This window comes from Triturus cristatus, chromosome 8 (assembly GCF_964204655.1).
Source record: "Triturus cristatus chromosome 8, aTriCri1.1, whole genome shotgun sequence".
Classification (NCBI taxonomy): domain Eukaryota; kingdom Metazoa; phylum Chordata; class Amphibia; order Caudata; family Salamandridae; genus Triturus; species Triturus cristatus.
The window spans coordinates 1,497,421,087-1,497,443,876 of NC_140591.1; the positions used below are offsets into that span (position 1 = coordinate 1,497,421,087).

Below are 22,790 nucleotides of genomic sequence, written 5' to 3' on the forward strand. Positions count from 1 at the left end.
TAAAATAGATTCTTGTCTTGCAACACCAAATGGATACTACATGGAGGTGCCTAGACAAAACACTAGACTTATATTAGCCCACTGAACTGGAGAAGCAATGAGATATATTCTAAGTAGCTTGTCTCTTTAAAGGGCTGCACTTGTAATGAGTTGCAACATCATCAGCTCCCGGAAGCTGAACAAAGGTAAAACTTTAAACGGCTGCTTGCTTGGTGTTGGGATTTCCTAAACATCTCTTGGTGAGGAAGGGTTTGCCGACACTACATTGGCTCCCAGTGAGGAAGTGGCTGATTTTTAAGCCCTGTGTTCAGTTTTTAAGGCCCTCAATAGCAGGGCTCTTGCTATGCGAGAAGTGCTTTCAACTGATACCTTTCAAACAGACAGTTGAGATCAGCTGCTCAGAGGAAAGTGACTGTTTCCAGGTTCTGGAAGGCAAGATGGGGTGAGCGTGCCTAATCTGTGGCAGAGGCCAGGCTCTGGAACACTCTCCCTCTGCATATTTTGAGCCTTAATTCTTATTCCGTGATCCACAGGCAAGTAAATACTTGGCCCCCTTTGCAACCATAATTGCTGCTGCTGGTCTCCCCTGTTTGCCCTTGCTGGTTATATCGCTTTGATACCATTTTGGTTTTATGCCCTTAAAAAATTAAAATGCGAAATTCTAAATGAAACCATTTTCCCAATGAGTTTCACTAGTAATGAGTAGGACGTCACATCTCAAGACATTCCTTCATTTTCTGAATACACTTCCAGAAAGACAAATTGGTTATCGACCTACACATTATTTGTTGTATCAGTGGTCAATGATGGAGTATGGTGCAAGTGGTAAGTTTTTTAGGGCAGGATAGTCTTTTATGAAATATTTTCAATTATCTGCTAAAATCCTAGCATAAGAAAAACTACGGAAACAGCGTTAACATGGCATTCGCTACAATGCATGAGATTACAACGAGGTGATTACAACGACTGCGTTTACAACGCAAGCCATTACATCGCAAGTAATTTCTATAACTTGCTGTGGCGGGCGCGCTAAACTAAGGAATAGTATAATTTACTATTCCAACACCTTCCCTACTGTTGCACACCCTGGAGTTGGAATAGTAAATTATACTGTTCCTAATTCCAGCGCGCCCCCTACAGCAAGTTGTAGAAACAACTTGCGTTGTAATGGTTTGCGTTGTAACAACATGGTCATTGTAACGACAGCGTTGTAATCACATGCGTTGTAGCGCATGCGATGTAACATCGCATATTCAAAAAAACTAAAGCTGAACTTTGCACTCCCCCTTTAAATATTGTCTCTCCTTGTGTAAGTTGTTTGGACATTTGGCAGTCTGTAGAGCCTTTAATACACAAATCCTTTGTTTCGCTAATCAATACCAAACTCTCTTCTGTAAACTCTATTGATGGGTTTTTCAATAAAAGTACAACAGTGGGTAGTTTTACATTAACTTTTGACGTTATGTATAAAGAAGCTATCAGTTAGACAGGATATGCAAGAGATGTGATTACTATTGCTGATCAATTTATCAATAATGAGCAAATATATTAACTGCAATATTTATTACCTTCTTTATGTCTATTTCTATTTTATTTTTTTGTAGACTTTGTTGACTCCCGTCCACAGGTAAAAAGAAGTGACAAATGTACTGCTCATATATGCTGTTACTTTATGAAGTGTTCTCTGACTTGTTTTTTTGCATGTGAATTCCAATACCAGTGCTTTGGATGAACTATCTGTTATTTTAGAAGAGACAGACTCAGAAATGTCTGCACCAAGGCACCTGTCTCTAACATTAAAGCAAATTCATTTAACAGATCTAAAATGTTATATTGATATTTCAGTGAACAGGAAGGAAGGCACATGAAGCAGAGGAACTAAATGGAGAGGGATGTTAAATTACAAAAAACCAACACATCATTTGTATAATCAAACTTAGGGCCTCATTTACAAAAACTGACACAGCACTGCCCCGCAATCCATTTTGCTGCTCCGAGCTGCGCATTTTAAATTACAGGGATGCATCGTATTAACAACAATGTCCGTGTGGTTTTCCCTGTGCTAGTGCACAATTAGCTGTCATTTGCCAGAGCAGGCACCCTTCCGTCATGTTGCAAGGGTGCTGCATTGTGGTGATGACTGCTTTTGTGCAGAAAGGGACACCTTACTGCTCAAAAAGAATAATTGGTTACATTTTCCTCTTTCACAGCATGGAAAAAACAGAAGAAACAATTAGGAAAGATCAACAATTTAAAATGAATACAAAATTGATACATTATTATAAATATAACAAACTATATACATACATTATTTTTACAATAGTGAAAAATTATTTTAAAAATATATACAAAATATAACAAACAAATTCATTTGGAGGTGATCTAATTAGGGTGATCAGGTTGTTGATAGTAAATAGGTTATATATAAAACATATCGATTTTAAAAAATGGATGCCAAGCTTTTACCAGGACTTTGTTGGGGCAGATATATAATACATGGGCTATATCTTGAACTCCTCCTCTACGGAGCTTGCATAATCCTGTCTTGTCAATTGTATCGCTCCAATATTTTGTGTAGACATTTATTGGTAAGATCCCTAAATAAAGTATAATGATACAGTCTTGGATGATGTGTTCTAGGGTGTATCTCAAATATTTTAGGTAAGTCTTATACTCTAGAGTAACTGTGAAAGATCTATAGTGTGATAACTGGGAACATTGTGCAATGGCTAGGCCTAAACTTAGACGTGGAGTCATGTTTTTTTAAAAATAACTGCAAATGTGCAGGTGACAAAAACTGCAAGAGTGTTATAGAGCATTGAAAAAGCTCTAAACCTGTTGTGAGATTTTCTTGTTTTACCTTGAAATTTTGTGCTTTAAGAGGGCTCTCAAAGAGCTTTCTTCTACATGCAATAGGTTATATGCCCATCTAATTACGTTGGTCAACAGTCTTGAGTAGGCACTAGTTATCGAGAGTTCTAGACATAGTGCTTGGACTGGAGTAGTTTATTTTGCAGAGTCATTTCCCTTCATTCGTGTTCAAGATATGCCATTTGTTTATGGAAACATATTCTAGTGCATATGACATGGTGGGGGGAATTTTAGCATGATGATTTTGGGATGGAAGTTATTTATTTTTAAAAAGCTGTGTGGTAGATTGCTTTGGAATACAAGAGAGGCAAGTAAACATCCCTGCTTCAGGCTTTTCAGAGTGGGTATCTTATGGGTCAGTCCCTAGACCCCTCATCTGAACTTTACACCAAGTTGATGAAAATAGGGTGACAATTAGCCATCAGAGAGCTTCCGGAATCCCCATTTGCATTCATTTCTACCACACAACCACATACATACACTCAGTCATGCAGATGCACAAAAGGACACAGACATACATAACCTCAGACACATACAATTACACTCCCACACATTATCACACTTGTCCTATCCCGAAAATACAACCACACACTTTCAGACACACATACACAGGCATGGACCTGGTTGCATGTCTATAAACATTTATTTGCATTCATACACACACAACACACACACAAACACATTTTCACTAACACAAACAACATACTTAATTATTTTCTTTTACCAAAATATTGTGGTTCTAAAAAGAACCTCTGTTTTTTAAACCTTCGGTGATATTTTGGTATTGTTTAACTGGATGATCAAAAAGAAAGCTTTGTGTGGTGCAAATGTGACACAAGTCTCTGGTAAATTTGCCCACTGGGGATGCGCCTCCTCAGGGGAAGCACAATGAGGAGAACTATCACTATGTCACCTTCTATTCCCCTCTTTCTTTCCTTTTTCTACCTGTGCTGCATTCTGTAGTAGGCCTGGGCAGTAAAATCCATTCCGCTTAAGGAATTTACAGAATTTGGGTAATTTTGCGTTCCGCGGAGAACATGGAATTGCCCAAAATTCTGCGATCCGCAGCTTTGAGGAATTTTTTTGCTTGTTCACGCTTTTAAAATGCGTATTCATGAGATATTTCTCCCTGAGCATACAAACAGCATTTGCGAACAAGAAAAAAGCATCGCAAATGGGCAGAACAAGCAATTCCGCATGTTCGCGGAACATTTGCCTGCTCATGGAGATTTTTTACCGTTTCGCGGATATTTGCGTTGAGCGACTACGCAAATTCCACCCACCCCTATTCTGTAGCACACAATGAAAGAGAAAAAAGTCTCTTAGGAATCTTTTTGTGCAGGAAGATGCCCCTTTCTGCACAAAAACAATTCTGACTACAACACAAGCATCCTTGCACCATGGCACAAGGTTGTCTGTGATGGTGCAAGGCTGCCTAAATAAAGCTAGTCAATGGAAAGACAGGGATGTGTTGTTTGGCCATAAATATGACACATCCCTGCTGTTTCCCTTTGGCATGGGGCCCCAAGGTGACTTTCTGCACTGCATTAGAATTTCGTAAATATGCCCCTAAGTACTTATTGTAAAATAAATTAAGTTACAAAAAAGTTCAAGAATACATTTAAGCAAATTGAATTATAGAAAGTGAATGCAAAACCTACCACATGCATGACAGAGAGTCTGTAACACACAGGGAACTGCACGCAGGGACTGGCCATCGGGCAGACTCTATGGCCAAACCCAGGTTGCACATAGTGAAGGTTGAGTGCAGCATGGGATTGGCATTACATACGGAAATAAAAGTAATGTGAAAAAAAAGCCTACAAAATCTTAGAAAATAGCAATGGTTAAAGTGACGTTATAGTTAGGTATGGTAATAATATTTGACTTTGCATTAAAAAAAAATTAAATTCAGTGAAAAAACCCAAATGTTAAAGGGGCGTTATAGTTAGGAGTACATGTAAATTAACTTTATATTTTAAGCTTATTTTAGAAACCAATGACATTCACTGAAAAACCTAAAGGTTAAAGGAACGTTATAGTTATGTGCACATGTAAAGTATAGTTAAACATTAAGGGGTCGATTCTGATGTTGTTTGTAAGGGCTACGAATCTGATTCATGTTTGCCAAATCCAATCTAGAGCACTTGTTTCGGACCGATTTATACGCACTTCCCAATGACCGAGTAAAATGCCTGGAAAACCATTTGGGCTGTCCAAATCGGTTCTGAAAGGCATTTGTACAGGTCAAGCCTTTCAGATCCGATTCCTAAAGCTCAATGGGTTTGTTTCCGAGCGAGCGAGTATGGTAACCGATTTGGACAGTCATTCCGAATCATTTTCTCCAGAACTAATCGTCTCCCCTTTTCTCAGGGGCCTCCAAATCAGGCTCATGGGGGTACCCAAGGGAACCCCCTTTCAAGCCAATCTCAGTGTGGCAGGAACCATGGGGTGCCTGTCACACAGTGCAAGGTTTTCCCCAACCACCCCATTCTACAATGGGAGCCTGTGTTCTCATTCTGAACACAGGCTCCCATTGAGTTCCAAGGGAATCTGACAGAACCGAGTCTGTCACTATACGGACACATCGAAATCGGTCGGACTCATGAGGCACGATTTGTTTGGAAATCTCTCCAGCTCTGAGTCATATGGAGGGCTTTCCTAACAACATTGGAATCGGGCCCTTAATGTTGAAAAACCCAAAGAAATTCATTGTAAAAACCTAAAGTTAAAGAGACAATTAAGTGTCACATTTCTCCGAAATAATTATGTTGTAAACATGAAAAAAATCTGAAATTTACCATTTATAGTTCTCTGTGATAACTATAAATTGTTCTCCCACCATGCACTGCCATAAAAAATAGTGTTCAGTAAAAAGACCAAAAAAAAGAAAATCAGGGTCAGAGAAATGAAAAGGGCAGAAAAAGGGCACATTTCCAGAGTTTGAGTGGAGTGTCCATCTAGAGTACAGGAAATGAGGAGCCTCTCACTTTTAGGAGCCCTAAAGGTTCAAGATGAGGAGATCCTTGGAGGGATTAGTAGGTACTGGGAGAGGAGAGACAGCCCTGTGTTTGTATGGAACATCCAGAATGCTTATTTGAGAAACCACTGGATAAAGTACGCCCCATTGTGTGGAGGGATCTTTTAAACAGAATGTTCATATGGAGCACTCAATCCTGGGTGTCGAAGGACACCTCACTCTGGACATGAGTAGACCACAGGATGAAGTGATAAGCCAAAACCCAATTGATATATATGTATATATTAGTAGAAGGGCGTTTTTATGGTTTAGTGGTTGGTGAGCATATTGGGTGGCTAGGGTATGTTTAGGGTTAAGGATAGGTGAGACTTGTTGGCTGACAAGGGTTTATTTTAGGGTTTAGGGTAGGTAAGAGTATTTGGGTGGCAAGGATAGTCTTAGGGTTAAGGGAGGGTAGGTGGATTTAGGTTGCAAGGTATTTTTAAGGGTTAGGGTGAGTAAAGGTATTTGAGTGACAAGGGGATTTCTAGCGTTTAGAGTGGGTAGCATGTTTGGGTAGTTAGGGTATTTTTAGGGTTTAGGGTGGGTAAGGATATTTGCATGGAAAAAACATTTAAAGTATTTATGGTGGGTAAAGGTGTTTGAGTGCCAGGGTTATTTTTGGGGTTTAGGGAGGGTGTGGGTATTTGGGTGGCAAAAGTTTGTTTGGGGTTTAGGGTGCGTGAGAGTATTTGGGTAGCAAGGGTATCCTTAGGGTTCTATGGCGAGGGTTTAGGGTGAGCAGGGTTAAGGGTTGGAGACGATAAGGTAATATATATATATATATTCACTGAAAAAACCATAGGTTTTACACATGTTATAGTTAGCTGGACATTTTACTGATAAAAAACCATTCAAATTCCCCCGTTATAGTTAGTGCAGGCAACTATAACTCACGCGACCGCAATCCTCTGCTGATGCTAATACTGTATTTAGACACTTATTTGCCCATGTCTTCTTCCATTAAATTTTAGCTATCCATATATTACAAATATTTTTTTTTCATAAAGACACATATGTCATCAGCAGAGGATTGCGGTCGCGTGAGTTATAGTTGCCTGCACTAACTATAACGGGGGAATTTCAATGGTTTTTTATCAGTAAAATGTCCAGCTAACTATAACATGTGTAAAACCTATGGTTTTTTCAGTGAATTTGCAAGGTTTTTTAAATGCTAATTCCTAACTATAACGTGTGTGAAACCTATGGTTTTTCAGTGAATTTGTACGTTTTTTTAAATGCTAAGTTGCTTTACGCCGTTCGTGGCATGCGCACCCACTTAACGCAGTTCGTTCCTTGCGCGCCGCGTGCCTACGTTACACTGGATGGGCCATGTACGCACGATGCGCTTCGCGCACCGTCCGCACACGGAGGACATATTATGCGCTTCGTTGTGAAAGGTAATCTATTAATTGTTCCTTGTGTCTGAAAAGCCATGCACAAAAGGTGCCTTTCGGGCACCTTTTGCACACGGGGGTGGGAAAGTTTGGATAGTTTTTTTTTTTAATTAAATTTTTACCGTACGCGTACGGTAAGCATAATCGGCGTTTTTTCGAATTTTTATCCTTGGGGGTTCTATTAGGACACCTTGATCAAGGCTAGGTGGTTAGGAGCTGTCTAACATGCCCCTTTACATGTTTTCAACCTTTGATTTTCCTCCCCCCCCTGAGTGCGAGAGAGAAAATGGCGGCCGCCACTTCCTGGTTTCGACCGATTCGAATGTTTACTAAGCTGTAACAGCCAATCAGAATCGCGCTCGCGCACGGCACCGTACGCGTACGGTAAGCTTACCGTAAGCGCACGGTAAGCGCACCGTAAGCTGCCACAGATATATATATTGATTTAAATGCTATTTTCTCAGGAACTACTGAACAGATTTACACCAGACCTACAAAAGGCACTTCCTTGACCTGTAGACTACCTCTCTGCCAAATTTCAAGTAACTCTGTTCAGCCGTTCGGGCTATAGCTGTGTCTAAAGGTCCTATGGAAAAATGCATGGGAAAAACGCGTTTTGGGACCCCCCTTTTTTCTCAGCCCCTGCTTGATGAATCCCCCCGAGACTTTCAGGGTAGGAGCGTAGCGTAGCGCCCCATTAGTTTTGAAAATTTCGCGAGGATTCGTCGACCAGCGCCAAAGTTATTCCAAATAGAATGTTGCGGTTTTGGAAACAGGGTCCTAACTATAACTACCTACTGGCGACCGCCAGTAGGTAATACACATATATATATATATATATTTATCTTCAGCTCGCAACTCCTCGTAACTGCTTACGGATCAAAAACGAGTGCAGACCTCCAATGGTGCCGAATGTGTTTTTATTTACTTAGTCTTCTGCCATTACGCGTTTCGGCCGAACAAGCGGCCTTGATGACATCATATCATATATATGTAAAATCGAAATCCCAAAGTATCAGAGCCACAGCGGCCCCACACGAGTGTACAAACTCCAGTAACAAAGGTATAGGTGGGTTCTTTATTCAAACATCAAGGTCCAAATGACGCGTTTCAGCTGCCAGATTGCGGCCTTGATCACATGACATGCTGATAACAAGTGGGTGACAAATATATATGTGCAGTGGTATTTTCACTATGTTCATACCATGAATGGGTATTTTGCATCATTTTGCCAACATTACATTATGCTCTGCTTTACTGCTTTACTGCACGCAGTAAGTCAAATGAAGATGACTAAACTTACACTACAGACATGATAGACAGACTCAATAACATCCATATCAGCCAATATTGCAAGAAGAAGGATAATAAAATAAACTAGATAGTGACTTATCAACCTCCTAAAAAGTGACAGTAAAAAGAAAGGCCACAGTGGTGAATAAAGGAAAACCATACTAAATACACCAGGCCCCAATAGACCATAGAGGGTAGAAAGACTGCAGTCCAAACCCCGTGGGATGCTGAGGTGGAAGGCACTAATGGCTATTGTGACTGTGACTCTTTGGTCTACGCCGAATTGCCAGGTCATGATGAGCTGGGATAGAACTCATGGAGAGCTGCGGACGGGGGAGTCTAGAAGCATCTGAGGGTAAGTTAAATAGATCAATGGCACAAATGCATGGGGATAAAATCCGCTGGCAGCCAAAGAAAGAGAGTTCTTTGATATTTGTCAAGCCTGCGTGTGTAAAATTGGAAAATGTGCTGTGGTAGGATAGCAAACAATACTGCTGAGTTAAAGTGCACTTATTTAAAAATGTGAAAGTTGCGGGAAGTGAAATAGAGAAAGTGATGCAATGTGTAAATATTGTTAAAATAGATCAGTATCCAGAATGTCATAATAATGATGACTCCACTGAAGTACATTAAGTGTGCAGAATCATAAAAGTGAATACTGTATTAAGAACTACCAAATCAGTTTGGCTAAATGTGGCCAGACGAAAGATTGAAAAAACCAAGAAGAGTAGCACTTAGTCACACCTCCCACCGGAAGGTGGAGAGTGTTCACGTGGGATTGAACTACAGTGGTCACATGAAGTGTATCAGAAGCCAAGTGGTGCCACTGGGCCTATACATAAGCATAGAGAACAGCTTAGTTATGAGATAACCCAATGCATAGAGAATCACAAGTGGTGTGATAGATACCACATGACGTACTCTGACTCTAGTGCGGGCACTAGGCCTACTCAGAGAATATACGGACTAAGTTACACAAATGCAGCATCTGAACATATTGGGCCAAGGCTGGTCAATCTATTGACATAAACTACAATGTGACATAATTAAATGTAGTAGGAACAACGCAATTAGATGTACTGAGGTTACTAATGTTAAAATGAGACAGAAAATTGTGTATATCTTCACTTGTATTGAGGTCAGCAGGTGCCTTGGTGCTGAATTCTAGGATATATCTGGTTTCAATTTGGCAGAGTAGTTTCTCACGGTTACCATCCCGTCTTAAGGTGAGTATGCAATCAATAACACAGTATTGGAGGTGGTCAACGTTGCTATTGTGCACCTTCTTTAAAGGCCTAGCTAGTGGGTAGGCAGGATCATTGTTAACAACAGCCCTTGGATGTTGAAGGATGCAGAAATTTACTTCCAACTTAGTGCTGCCAATGTAACGTAAGCAACATTTGCATTCAAGTACGTAGACTGCATATTCGGTTCTCCTTGTGAGTCTGTGTTTGATAGTCAATGGTTCTCTTCTGAAGGTGGAATCTAACTGAGTAATGCTTATTCCAAATATGCATGCCCTGTAGCTGTTGCATTTGTAGAAACCCTTTACATCAGACAGCCAATTGGATTTTGTGATAACTTCAGGGCTATTCCTCACCAAGGCATCTTGAATGGAGAAAGCACACCTATAAGTGATGTCAGGATGTTGAGCAACCAGAGGGCCCAGCGTTGGGTCACATTTAATAATCTTCCAGTGCTTGTTAATCATGGATTGAATGGGACGTTCCTCTGTGTTGTATGTGATTATGAGCCTAGTACTGACTGTGCCTGGACTGCCTGTCTCATCACTTGTATCGGGGTTAATATCAAGTGTGTTCCTCCCTGTGAGGAATTCTTCACTGGGTATGGAGTTAGCCCTGTTGGTGGCTGTCATGATATTATGTTTGGAGTACCCACATGCCCTGAATCTGTGATAAGCCTCATTCTGACAGACTGCTAAATTCTCAGCAGAGCAGAGCTGCATATTCTGTGTAGATGAAGCATTTCACCATAAGGATGAAAGTTGGATACATGCAAGGTAGAGTTGCCTGCAGTGGGTTTCCTGTGTAGCTTAGAGTGTAGTGTGCCATTAGAGATTTATTGCATAATGTCAAGGAACTCAACAGAGATGTTACTTATGTTGGCATTGAACTCTAGATTAAGATTGTTGGCATTAATCTCAGTGATGAAGGCCCTGGCACTATCCGCATCCCTCTCCAGATTAGAAAAACATCGTTGATGTATCTGAGCCAAGTGACAAAGTTGTTGTTCCATAAATCAGAGTGACCATCCATGAGAGCCCGCTCCTCCAACCAACCCACATGAAAACATGAGTAGTGGGTGAAAAGCAGGCCCATATATCTATCTATCTATATATATATATATATATATTACCTACTGGCGGTCGCCAGTAGGTAGTTATAGTTAGGACCACGTTTCCATAGGAAATCCGCAACATTCTATTTTGAATAACTTTTGCGCCGGTCGACGAATCCTCGCGAATTTTTCAAAATAGGTGGGGCGCTACGCTCCGCTCCTACCCTGAAAGTCTCGGGGGGATTCGTCAAGCGGGGGCTGAGATAAAAGGGGGGTCCCAAAACGCGCTTTTCCCATGCATTTTTCCATAGGACCTTTAGACACAGCTACAGCCCGAACGGCTGAACAGAATTACTTGAAATTTGGCAGAGAGGTAGCCATAAGGACAAGGAAGTGCCTTTTGCAGGTCTGGTGTAAATCTGTTCAGTATTTCCTGAGAAAATAGCATTTAAATCACTATATATATCTATAAGCGCGCTCCGAGAGCGTACCGTAAGCTTACCGTACGCTCACGCTGCCGTGCGCGAGCGTGATTCTGATTGGTTGTTAGATCTTAGTAAACATTCGAATCGGTCGAAACCAGGAAGTGTCGGCTGCCATTTTGTCTCTCGCACTCTGAGGGGGTGAAAAATAAAGGTGGATAACGTGAAAAGGGGGCAGGGTGGACAGTTCCTGACCCCCTAGCCTTTGTCAGGGTGTCCCAGAAGGACCCCCAAGGGCAAAAATTTATTGTAATTTTTTTTCGAAAAATCGCCGAATGCGCGTAGCGTACGTGCTCGGCGTAAACGGAAAAATGACGTACGGAGCGCGTAGCGTCAGCTTACCGTAAGCGCATGGCAAAAAATTCATTAAAAAATTTTTTTACAAGTTTCAAGGGTTGTAGAAGATAATAACTGTGATGTACAACTGTATGTAAACATTAATTTTAAAAAAAATAACAATTCCATAATGCAGGATATAGTACATATATTATTTTATACATAGGTTGGATATTATTTTTTAACAAAAATCTCAAAAAAAAATTTACATTTAAAAAACCTTTGAAATTCACTGAAAAAACCATAGGTTTCACACATGTTATAGTTAGCAGGACATTTCACTCGTGAAAAACCAATGAAATTCCCCCGTTATAGTTAGTGCAGGCAACTATAACTCACGCGACCGCAATCCTCTGCTGATGACGTCAAATATTACATCACTGATGACATATGTGTTTTTCTGAAAAAAAAATATTTGTAATATATGTATAGCTAAAAATTAATGGAAGAAGACATGGGTAAATAAGTGTCTAAATACAGTGATGTAATATCTGACGTCATCAGCAGAGGATTGCGGTCGTGTGAGTTATAGTTGCCTGCACTAACTATAACGGTGGAATTTCATTGGTTTTTCACGAGTGAAATGTCCTGCTAACTATAACATGTGTGAAACCTATGGTTTTTTCAGTGAATTTGCAAGGTTTTTTAAATGCTAATTCCTAACTATAACGTGTGTGAAACCTATGGTTTTTTCAGTGAAAATATATATATATATATTTTGCCAGTAGGTAGCCAGTAGGTAGATATAGTTAGGACCTATTTTCCATAGGAAATCCTCAACATTCTATGTGGAATAACTTTGGCGCCGGTTGCCGGATCTTCGCAAACTTTTCAAAACTTTTTAGCCAGCGCCAGTCCGCTCCTACCCTGAAAGTTTTACGGTGATTCGTAAAGCGGGGGCTGAGAAAAAAGGGGGGTCCCAAAACGCATTTTCCCCATGCAATATCCCATAGGACCTTTAGCCGCAGCCCGAACTGCTGAACGGAATTACACCAAATTTGGCAAAGAGGTAGTCCTTAGTTCAGACTCGTGCCTTTTGCTTAAACGGTGTAAATCCGTTCAGTAGTTCCTGAGAAAATGACATTTAAAAGTACAAATATATCTATGGCCTCGGAGGATCCGCGCACCCTATGCGCACCCAGCGTGCACCCTGCCGTGCATGAGCTGTATTCTAATTGGCTGTCAAAACTCCAAATCAGGAAGTGTTGGCAGCCATCTTGTGCCTCAGTAGAACCGAGGCACAAGAAACCTAAGAAACAAACGCAAAAAACACAAAAGGGGGCAGGGTAGAAAAACCCTGACCCCCTAGGCCTGGGCCAAATAATGCATTTTTTAAAGAAATAAATCGGCGAGATTCGCTCACCTAGCGCAAATTTTGGCAGAAATTGGTAATTGGCCTCCGGGGGGGCAAATCCCGGGGGCATGTTTTAAAAAAAGTGTGGGGGGTCCCAATCCCCCCCAAACTGCCCCGGGGACCGCATACCTGGGGGCTTCTTAATATTGAGTGGGGGGCTCTCAGGCCCCCCCAGCCCCAGGGACTGTCACCCACTAGGGATACAAAAAATTGGATGTGGGGGCTCTGAACCCCCCCTGCCCCAGGGACCGCCACCCCCCCGGGCTTCTAACAGATATGGGAGGGGGGGCCACACGGCTCCCCTCCTGGAGCCTTGTTGTATCCCTGGGGACCGCCACCCCCCAGGGCCGGCTCCTGCCCACCCCCGGGACACTGCCTCGCGGCTCCCACCCTGTCATTGCAAACTGCTTTGCTTCATTGAAGCGAGAGCAGGGAAACCTGCTCTCGCTTCAATACAACCAAAGCAGATTGCTTTTTCACATGGGGAGCAGCATGTTAACTTTTCCCCATGTGGAAAAGCAATGCCGGATCCCGCAGGACACCGGGAGCCGACTGGGACCGTGGGGGGATTGGGGACCACCCCACGGCCCACAATGAAGAGGGCCAGCTCCAGGGGATGGGGTCCTCGGGGCTAGTAGTAGGCCGGGAGGGGGGCCACGTGGCCTTCCTCCTAAAAACATTAAAAAAAGACACAAAAAAAAAACACGGCCCGGGGGATGGGGTCCCCGGGCCTTAATTGGCCACAGGAGTGGGGCAAGGCAGCCCCCCTCCAAAATAAAAAATGTAAAATAAAAAGGCCATGCTCCGGGGGATGGGGTCCCCGGGGCAAATTTTGGCCTCGGGAGAGGGGTCACCTGGCCCCCTTCCTGATTAAAAAAAAATAAAAAAATTGGGGTCAGGCCCTGGGGGATGGGGTCGCCAGGGCCAATAAATTAGAAAAAGAAGGAGGGCTACACAGCCCCCCTGCTAAAAAAATAAATTAAAAAAAGACAGGATCGGGCCGGAGGCCACGTACCCTCCTTATACCACTCTGCAAACGTGCCACCTGGCACGTTTGCAGAGGGGGAACTAATTCCCCATGAATACTGGGGGTCCCTGGAGGCCGACTAGCCCACCAGGAACTGCCAGTATGCACCAGGGGGCTGTGTTGCAGGGAGGTGTAATGAAGCAATGCCCCTTTTTACAGAGTGTTGTAAAAAGGGGTGTGGCCTCTGAACACCTCTCTGCAACGCAGCTCCCTGGTGCATACTGGAGGTAACTGGTGGGTTAGTTGGCCCCCAGGGGACCGCAGGATTGCAGAGGAATTAATTCCCCAACTTAAAACGCGCCACAGGGCGTGTTTGCACCCGTCACCTCAGGCTCCGCCCCCTACCTTCACCATTCTACAAATATTCCTCTAAAATCAACCGAACTACGAATTCCAATTTACTCACCTGTTATCAGGAGAGAACCCAGGGCTACATCTTTTAGCCCAGCACTGAAACTGAAAAGTAATTCTAAGCGTACTTACCAGTAACTTGCATTTCCTTCTGTAGGAATCCATTTTGTGGTTTTCACCAGAAAAGTTTCTAAGTGTCGATATTTGAAACGTAAAAATATTCATCTAAAATCAGCCGAACTACGAATTCCGATTTACTCACCTGTTATAAAGAGAGAACCCAGGGGTGCATCTTTTATCTCAGCACTGACCCTGAAAAGTAAATCTAAGCGTACTTACCAGTAACTGGTATTTCCTTCCATAGGAATCCATTGAGTGGTTTTCAGCAGAAAAGATTCTAAGTGTCTATTTTCACACTAAAAATATTCCTAAAAAATTGTCTGTATGACTTAAACACATTCTTTCAACTGTTTACAGGAGATTCACCAGTGCTGGATCCAGGATCCACCACTGAGTAAGAAAAAGTAACGATAACACTACTTACCTGCTAAGTGAATTTTCTGCCATAGGATAACATTGGTGAATCTATGTGAAAACATTTCTAAGTGTCAACTTTTAAAATACAATAATATTCCTTAAAAATCACTACTGTAAAGAAAACGCTTTTACTCAACTGTTTACAGGAGATGTCCAAGGACTGAATCTAGGATCCAGTCCTGTGGTTAGAAAAGTAATCAAGCATTTGACTAGAAATTCACATTGAGCTCAATGTTGCATTGTGATTGAAATTGTGTTGCCCATTGCAACAACTGTAACTACTGTACTTAAAAGTCTATTGCCTATTTGCAAATTATCTAAACTAAAGTATTTCATTCTGAGAAAGTATATTTTGCATTGTAATGTATAATGTAATTATAATGTAATTAAAAAAACATATCTAAAAATAAATAGTTTGAAAAATGTAGTAAATCAGTATCAAAAAAATCAGTTTAACAATTAATACATTAAAAATTGTCATTTACAAAACCTTTGAAATTTACTTAAAAAACCATAGGTTTCAGGCCTGATATAGTTAGGAATTAGCATTTAAAAAACCTTTGAAATTCACTGAAAAAACCATAGGTTTCAGGCATGATATCGTTAGGAATTAGCATTTAAAAAACCTTAGAAATTCACTGAAAAAACAATAGGTTTTAGGGGTGTTATAGTTAGCTGAACATTTCACTCGAACAAAACCATTGAAATTTCTCCAATGTAGTTAGTACTAACTACATCTCGCGCGCCCGCAATCCTCTGCTGATGATGTCACATATTACATCATTTGTGACATGGTCAATGACATCACTGATGACATCTCAAATGACATCACTGATGACATCATCCAGTGATAATTTCATGCCTCTTCTCACACCCTAATGTAACTTTTGATACACCCACTCTAAATTACAGACTGCCATTCTCAAAACCATAGACACTCCAACACCAATAACTACATACCTACCACTCACCCGTTCAGTCACTCATACTTACAGTGACTCAGTACAGGACTATCATATGCACTCGTACACCTATATAGATACTCACAAATCACCACTCACCCATAGAGGTACTCACACACCTAGTTAGTCATGCAAATAATTAATCACACTGCCATTTACTCACATATACAGTTATACACACACCAGCTCCCTTACTCATACAAATACTAGCACATTCTTATGCTCTTATACAATCACTGATACAAGCACACCCTCATTCATAGAGCCACTCTCACAATCACACACTCTCACTTATAGCCATTTATATACTCCAACACACATATATACTGCCTTTCACATATGAAGTTGCTCCCACATGTACCACTGAGATATACATTTACTCACTAACACACCCATACACACACTCACCCACCCATACAGTCCATCACGGATGCAGTCTTGAAACCATGAACCCAGTGAATCACCCACTCACACATCTATGGACAAAGTCACAGATACCCCACCCACACAAACATTCAGGCAGCCATACAGATACTCAGACAACCAATAAAAAACCCATATAGACACTCATGTAGCTATTCACAAACCCATGTAGCCACTCACACACCGACAGACAGACGGATACAGACATTCACACAGTTTAGTTACTAACCCATGCATTCAGTAAGATACATTTAATCACTCACTTATAGAGTCAGTCACGCACCTACTAAATCATCCATTCAGACACGTATACACCCACTCGTTCTTCAATACACCTTTCCCTATATATATTAAACATATTTAAACTTTACAGAAACACACAGTCACTGGATGATGTCATCAGTGATGTCATTTGAGATGTTATCACTGATGTCATCAGTGATGTCACTGACCATGTCATGAGTGATGTAATATGTGATCTAATCAGCAGTGCATTGAGGGGGCGCGAGTTATAGTTAGCAGAACAAACTATACCGGGGGTATTTCTATGGTTTTGTATGAGTGAAATGTCCAACTAACTATAACACCCCTGAAACCTATGGTTTTTGCAGTGAATTTCTAAGGTTTTTTAAATGCTAATTTCTAACTATAACAGGCCTGAAACCTATGGTTTTTTCAGTGAATTTCAAAGGTTTTTTAATTGCTAATTCCTAACTAATACGGGCCTGAAACCTATATTTATTTCACTGAATATATATATATATATATGTATGTTTAAAAAACTATATTCTTTTCTTTATATTACACAATAGTCGTGCACCCTTCGCGCATCCTGCATGATGGCTACGCACATTACGGTAGCCATTTTGAAAATTCTCACTGGGGTCGCGACTTTGCCGGAATTTGTTAATTATAACTAAAACTTTTCGTTTGCGTGTTTGTCTAAAATTAATTATAAATTATTTTTACAGTAATATTTGTAATATAATTTTGATGAAAGTAAAAATACGAAAAATCGTGGAGTAGGCGCGTACTGTGCGCAAACTCTTCACGCACGTGTTTCCAGGGTCACGCTGCGATCGTGCCAACATTGCGCCGAAGTCGCGAATTCGGCGTAATTTTAAAGTTGAAAAAATGACTATAGAAAGTTAGAATATGATATTATACTGAACAGTTTTGCTAATATACTTATTAAAGGTTTATAGAAATTTCTGCGCACACTGTACACAACGTCATGTCAGCAAGAGAAGAAAGGAATCTGATTGCTTTAAATCAATTCAATTATGAGAGACGGAGAATCTATCCTTCTGATATTTCCCTTATTCTTTGAATTACATAGAGAGAAGACCTGTTTGTTTATTCTCTGTATAATAATAGTTTTTCTGTGTGTTTCTTTATTTTGAATGCACTATGGCTTAACATTTTGTAGAAGTCGACACACTTGCAGTGCTGGAGGAGGAACAGAGACTGCAGCAGAAGAGGAAGAGAAGAAAGAGTATTGTTTGGGCGTTTTTTAGTGTTCCAGAGGTACAGAAGAAAGTCAATGCTACTAAAGTAACATGCATAATTTGCCAAGGAGTGCTATAAAGAGGGTCTAATAAAAAGTACTCTTGAGGAACAAGTAGCATGAAGAAACACACGGAAACCATCCATCCAGTGCACCTCGCAAGAGAGGAAATGAGGAGAAAGTTGGATGATGATAGTCAACAGGACCCCAGTACACCCTCAACTTCTGCGACTCCACATGCAGCAAGGCCTCAGGAGCCCAGTACACATTCAACTTCTACGACTCCACCCGCAGCAAGGCCTCATATTATGCCAGAGGTTTTAAATGCATCTGTCAGCTGTGTTACGTGCGCCACTGAGCTCTGCTTTGGTGAACAATGTATAGACGTGATCTTTGCTGCTCTGAAAGCGCACAAATGTGAATTTTTTTTATAACGCGCTTTTTTTCTTCAAGAAACCATTTTTTGTTGATCGTTTTTCATAGTTGTTTTTAAAATAAAAAACACACAAAAAAGGTTAAAAAGGTTAGAAAAATACAAAATAAAATTTAATTTGTTTGAAAAAAAACAAAAAACGGTTCTTACAGAACCACATCTACTGGTTAAAAAAAGAAAAATTATCAGAGTAATTGCATGAGATTATGGACTGCATGGATAGTGCACATGTTATTGTAGCAGTGCATGTGTTAGGGCGTGAGGCATTGTATGAGTACATGGGTAGTGATTGGATGATTAGAGTACATGGGGAGTGAAAGTGTGTTTGCTGGACTGCATGGGTAGTACCTGTGTAAATGAAGGTGTAAATGAGTAGCTTGTAGATGGTTAGAGGTCTGCATGGACAGTGCACATGTTATTGTAGCAGTGCATGTGTTAGGGCGTGAGGCATTGCATGAGTACATGGGTAGTGATTGGATGATTAGAGTACTGCAAGGAGTGTGTACGGTGAATTTGCAAGTGCTTTGGTGTTGGCGGAGTGATTGGATAAGTATAGGGTACTGGCTTGGTGACTGGAGGTGTGCATGGGGAGTGACAGTGTGTTTGCTGGACTGCATGGGGAGTACCTTGGTAAATGAAGCTGTGAATGAGTAGCATGTAGCTGTAGCATGTAGCTGGTTAGAGGACTGCATGGATAGTGCACATGTTATTGTAGCAGTGTATGTATTAGGGCGTGAGGCATTGCATGAGTACATGGGTAGTGACTGGATGATTAGAGTACTGCAATGAGTGTGTACGGTGAATTTGCAAGTGCTTGGGTGTTGGCGGAGTGATTGGATAAGTATAGGGTACTGACTTGGTGACTGGAGGTGTGCATGTGGAGTGACAGTGTGTTTGCTGGACTGCATGGGTAGTACCTGGGTAACTGAAGGTGTGAATGAGTAGCGTGTTAGTAGTTAGAGGACTGCATGGATAGTGCACATGTTGTTGTAGTAGTGCTTGTGTTAGGGTGTGAGGCATTGCATGAGTGTATGGGTAGTGACTGGATAAATAGAGTACTGCAAGGAGAGTATATGGTGAATTTACAAGTGCTTGGGATTTAGCGGAGTGATTGGATAAGTATAGGGTACTGGCTGGGTGACTGGACGTGTGCATGGGGAGTGACAGTGTGTTTGCTGAACTGTATGGGTAGTACCTGGGTAAATGAAGGTGTGAATGAGTAGCGTGTAGATAGTTAGATGACTGCATGGATAGTGCACATGTTGTAGTAGTGCTTGTGTTAGGGCGTGAGGCATTGCATGAGTGTATGGCTAGTGACTGGATGAATAGAGTACTGCAAGGAGAATGCACAGTGAATTTGCAAGTTCTTGGGTTTCGGTGGAGTGATTGGATAAGTATAGGGTACTGCCTGGGTGACTGGAGGTGTTTTGTTGCAAGTGACAGTGTGTTTGCTGGACTGCATGGGTAGTACCTGTGTAAATGAAGGTGTGAATGAGTAGCATGTAGCTGGTTAGAGGACTGCATGGATAGTGCACATGTTATTGTAGCAGTGTATGTATTAGGGAGTGAGGAATTGCATGAGTACATGGGTAGTGACTGGATGATTAGAGTACTACAAGGAGTGTGTACGGTGAATTTGCAAGTGCTTGGGTGTTGGCGGAGTGATTGGATAAGTATAGGGTACTGGCTTGGTGACTGGAGGTGTGCATGTGGAGTGACAGTGTGTTTGCTGGACTGCATGGGGAGTACCTTGGCAAATGAAGGTGTGAATGAGTAGCGTGTTAATAGTTAGAGGACTGCATGGATAGTACACATGTTGTTGTAGTAGTGCTTGTGTTAGGGCGTGAGGCATTGCATGAGTGTATGGGTAGTGACTGGATTAATAGAGTACTGCAAGGAGAGTATATGGTGAATTTACAAGTGCTTGGGATTTAGCGGAGTGATTGGATAAGTATAGGGTACTGGCTGGGTGACTGGACGTGTGCATGGGGAGTGACAGTGTGTTTGCTGAACTGTATGGGTAGTACCTGAGTAAATGAAGGTGTGAATGAGTAGTGTGTAGATAGTTAGAGGACTGCATGGATAGTGCACATGTTGTAGTAGTGCTTGTGTTAGGGCGTGAGGCATTGAATGAGTGTATGGGTAGTGACTGGATGAATAGAGTACTGCAAGGAGAATGCACAGTGAATTTGCAAGTTCCTGGGTTTCGGCGGAGTGATTGGATAAGTATAGGGTACTGCCTGGTTGACTGGAGGTGTTTCGTGGCAAGTGACAGTGTGTTTGCTGGACTGCATGGGTAGTACCTGTGTAAATGAAGGTGTGAATGAGTAGCATGTAGCTGGTTAGAGGACTGCATGGATAGTGCACATGTTATTGTAGCAGTGTATGTATTAGGGAGTGAGGCATTACATGAGTACATGAGTAGTGTCTGGATGATTAGAGTACTGCAAGGAGAGTATATGGTGACTTTACAAGTGCTTGGGTTTTAGCAGAGTGATTGGATAAGTATAGGGTACTGGCTGGGTGACTGGACGTGTACATGGGGAGTGACAGTGTGTTTGCTGAACTGTATGGGTAAATGAAGATGTGAATGAGTAGCGTGTTAATAGTTAGAGGACTGCATGGATAGTGTGCATGTTATTGTAGCAGTGTATGTATTAGGGTGTAAGGCATTACATGAGTACATGGGTAGTGACTGGATGATTAGAGTACTGCAAGGAGAGTGTAGCATGTCTTAATGCCTGAGTAGTTGAGAGCAGGGAGAGTTTATACATTCTTGTGTTTTGACACAGAGATTAGATAAGGAAATGGTTCTTTCAGGATGATTGCAGGAGTGGACAGAGAGTGACAGTCTGATTGGGGCACTGCATGAATACTACCTGGGTTATTGGTAGAGTAAATCAGTAGTCTGCAGGGGGTAACGGGCCTGCATAGATTGTGCACATTTGACTGTAGCACTGCGTGTCTTAATGACTAAGTTATTGTACAAGTGCATGGATAGTGACTGGATAGTTACAGTGCTGGTAATTGACAGTGCTTTGTATTGAAAATATTACCAAATATTAACGTTTACAACGCTTCCCAAAGACTTTCCGGTATCTTCATGCAGAAGTGTTTTAAATACTGGTTGTGCTTTTACAGGAGTAAGTTGCAGTAGATCACCAAAAACTATGACATGTTTTCCTCCAAATAACACATCGTATTCTGTTTTTAAAATTTGCTGCATTCTTAAATGCACAAAGGCAAGCATTAAGTTTGAGATCATGCTCACCTCATCAATAATCAGAAGTTTCATTTTCTTTAGCACTCTTGAAACTTCATAACAAGCTTCTCCAGATAGCTTGTGATGTTCCAATATATTTTCATTCTCTACAGGTAGCATTAGTAAACAATGTAATGTAATTCCTTTAATGTTGTGTGCTGCTAATCCAGTTGGAGCAGTTACAACACAAGACACATCTGAGTCTGTTATTTTCTGGAGATAACTGGTCAAAACTTTAATTAAGAAACTTTTTCCTGTACCAGCTTGACCACTGACATACATTCGGATAGATTGAAATGATGTGCATGTGCATTCTTTCTTTTCAAGAAGAAAACTATGGCCGATCTGTTATTTCACTTACTGATATATTTCTTTCTGTTCACTATTTAGTTATTCTTCCAAGATTCCCAAGTCCATCATATCTTCTTGAGCTTGATGCATTGCTGTTTCCACTTCACTCATGGCGATGGCTGCTTCATTTTCAAGAATCGGTTGTCCTAGTGGATCCTGACTCAGTGGAGCAGAACTTTGACTATCTTGATAACTATCTCAGGCAATCTCCGCTGCAATAGTAGCTTCTTGATTGATTTCTTCATTCAACATTTTCAGATCATTTGCAAAAACTGTGCATTCAATGCTATCTTTACATGCATTGAAAGAATCTTCATAGCACTCAAAATCTCCAAGTAATTCTAGTTCTGTACGCCAAGGCTTGAAGAGTTGCAAAAGTGCTAAATAGTAAAATTCTCTTTTATCAGGAGTATCACAACTCAGTTTCCTGTGATTAATCAGATTTCCTTTACTATGTTTCACCAAACATCCTTCTGAAACAATCACTACATATTTTCCTTCCTGTATGTTTTCTGTAGTATTTTTCTCAAAACTGTAAAATTGCAACACTTCATAGAGATATATGTTCTGAAGATGACGACTTCTTTTTGGATAGTATGTATCCAACATGTTTATTTTGAGAATATTTGTACTTCCTGGTTCAAATAATGCTAAATATTCGATTTCTTGTACAGGTTTGATTACTCAATTTCGCACTGCAGCAAGACCTAGACTCACCCAAATGATGCTTCTTGACTTTGAATATAGACTTGCATACGACAACCATTCCAAGCATTCATATGCTCCCATCTCTCGATGGGATAACATCTTCAACTAAAACGATGTAATTTCTTACTAAGACTCTTCTCATGGGAAATTTTCAACTCTGTCTTTTCTGATTTTGTTAT

The 22,790-nt window shown here is 41.1% G+C and overlaps 1 long non-coding RNA gene across 1 annotated transcript in view; it reads left to right on the forward strand.

The window, feature by feature from the left end:
• LOC146806008 (uncharacterized) overlaps positions 1 to 22,302 on the forward strand; it is a 39,287-nt gene extending 16,985 nt beyond the window's left edge. The window contains exons 2-3 of the long non-coding RNA XR_014967537.1: positions 1,605 to 1,627; positions 21,943 to 22,302. This is a non-coding gene — a long non-coding RNA (uncharacterized LOC146806008). The remainder of the gene's footprint in view (positions 1 to 1,604; positions 1,628 to 21,942) is intronic.
• Positions 22,303 to 22,790: the final 488 nt, after the last annotated feature.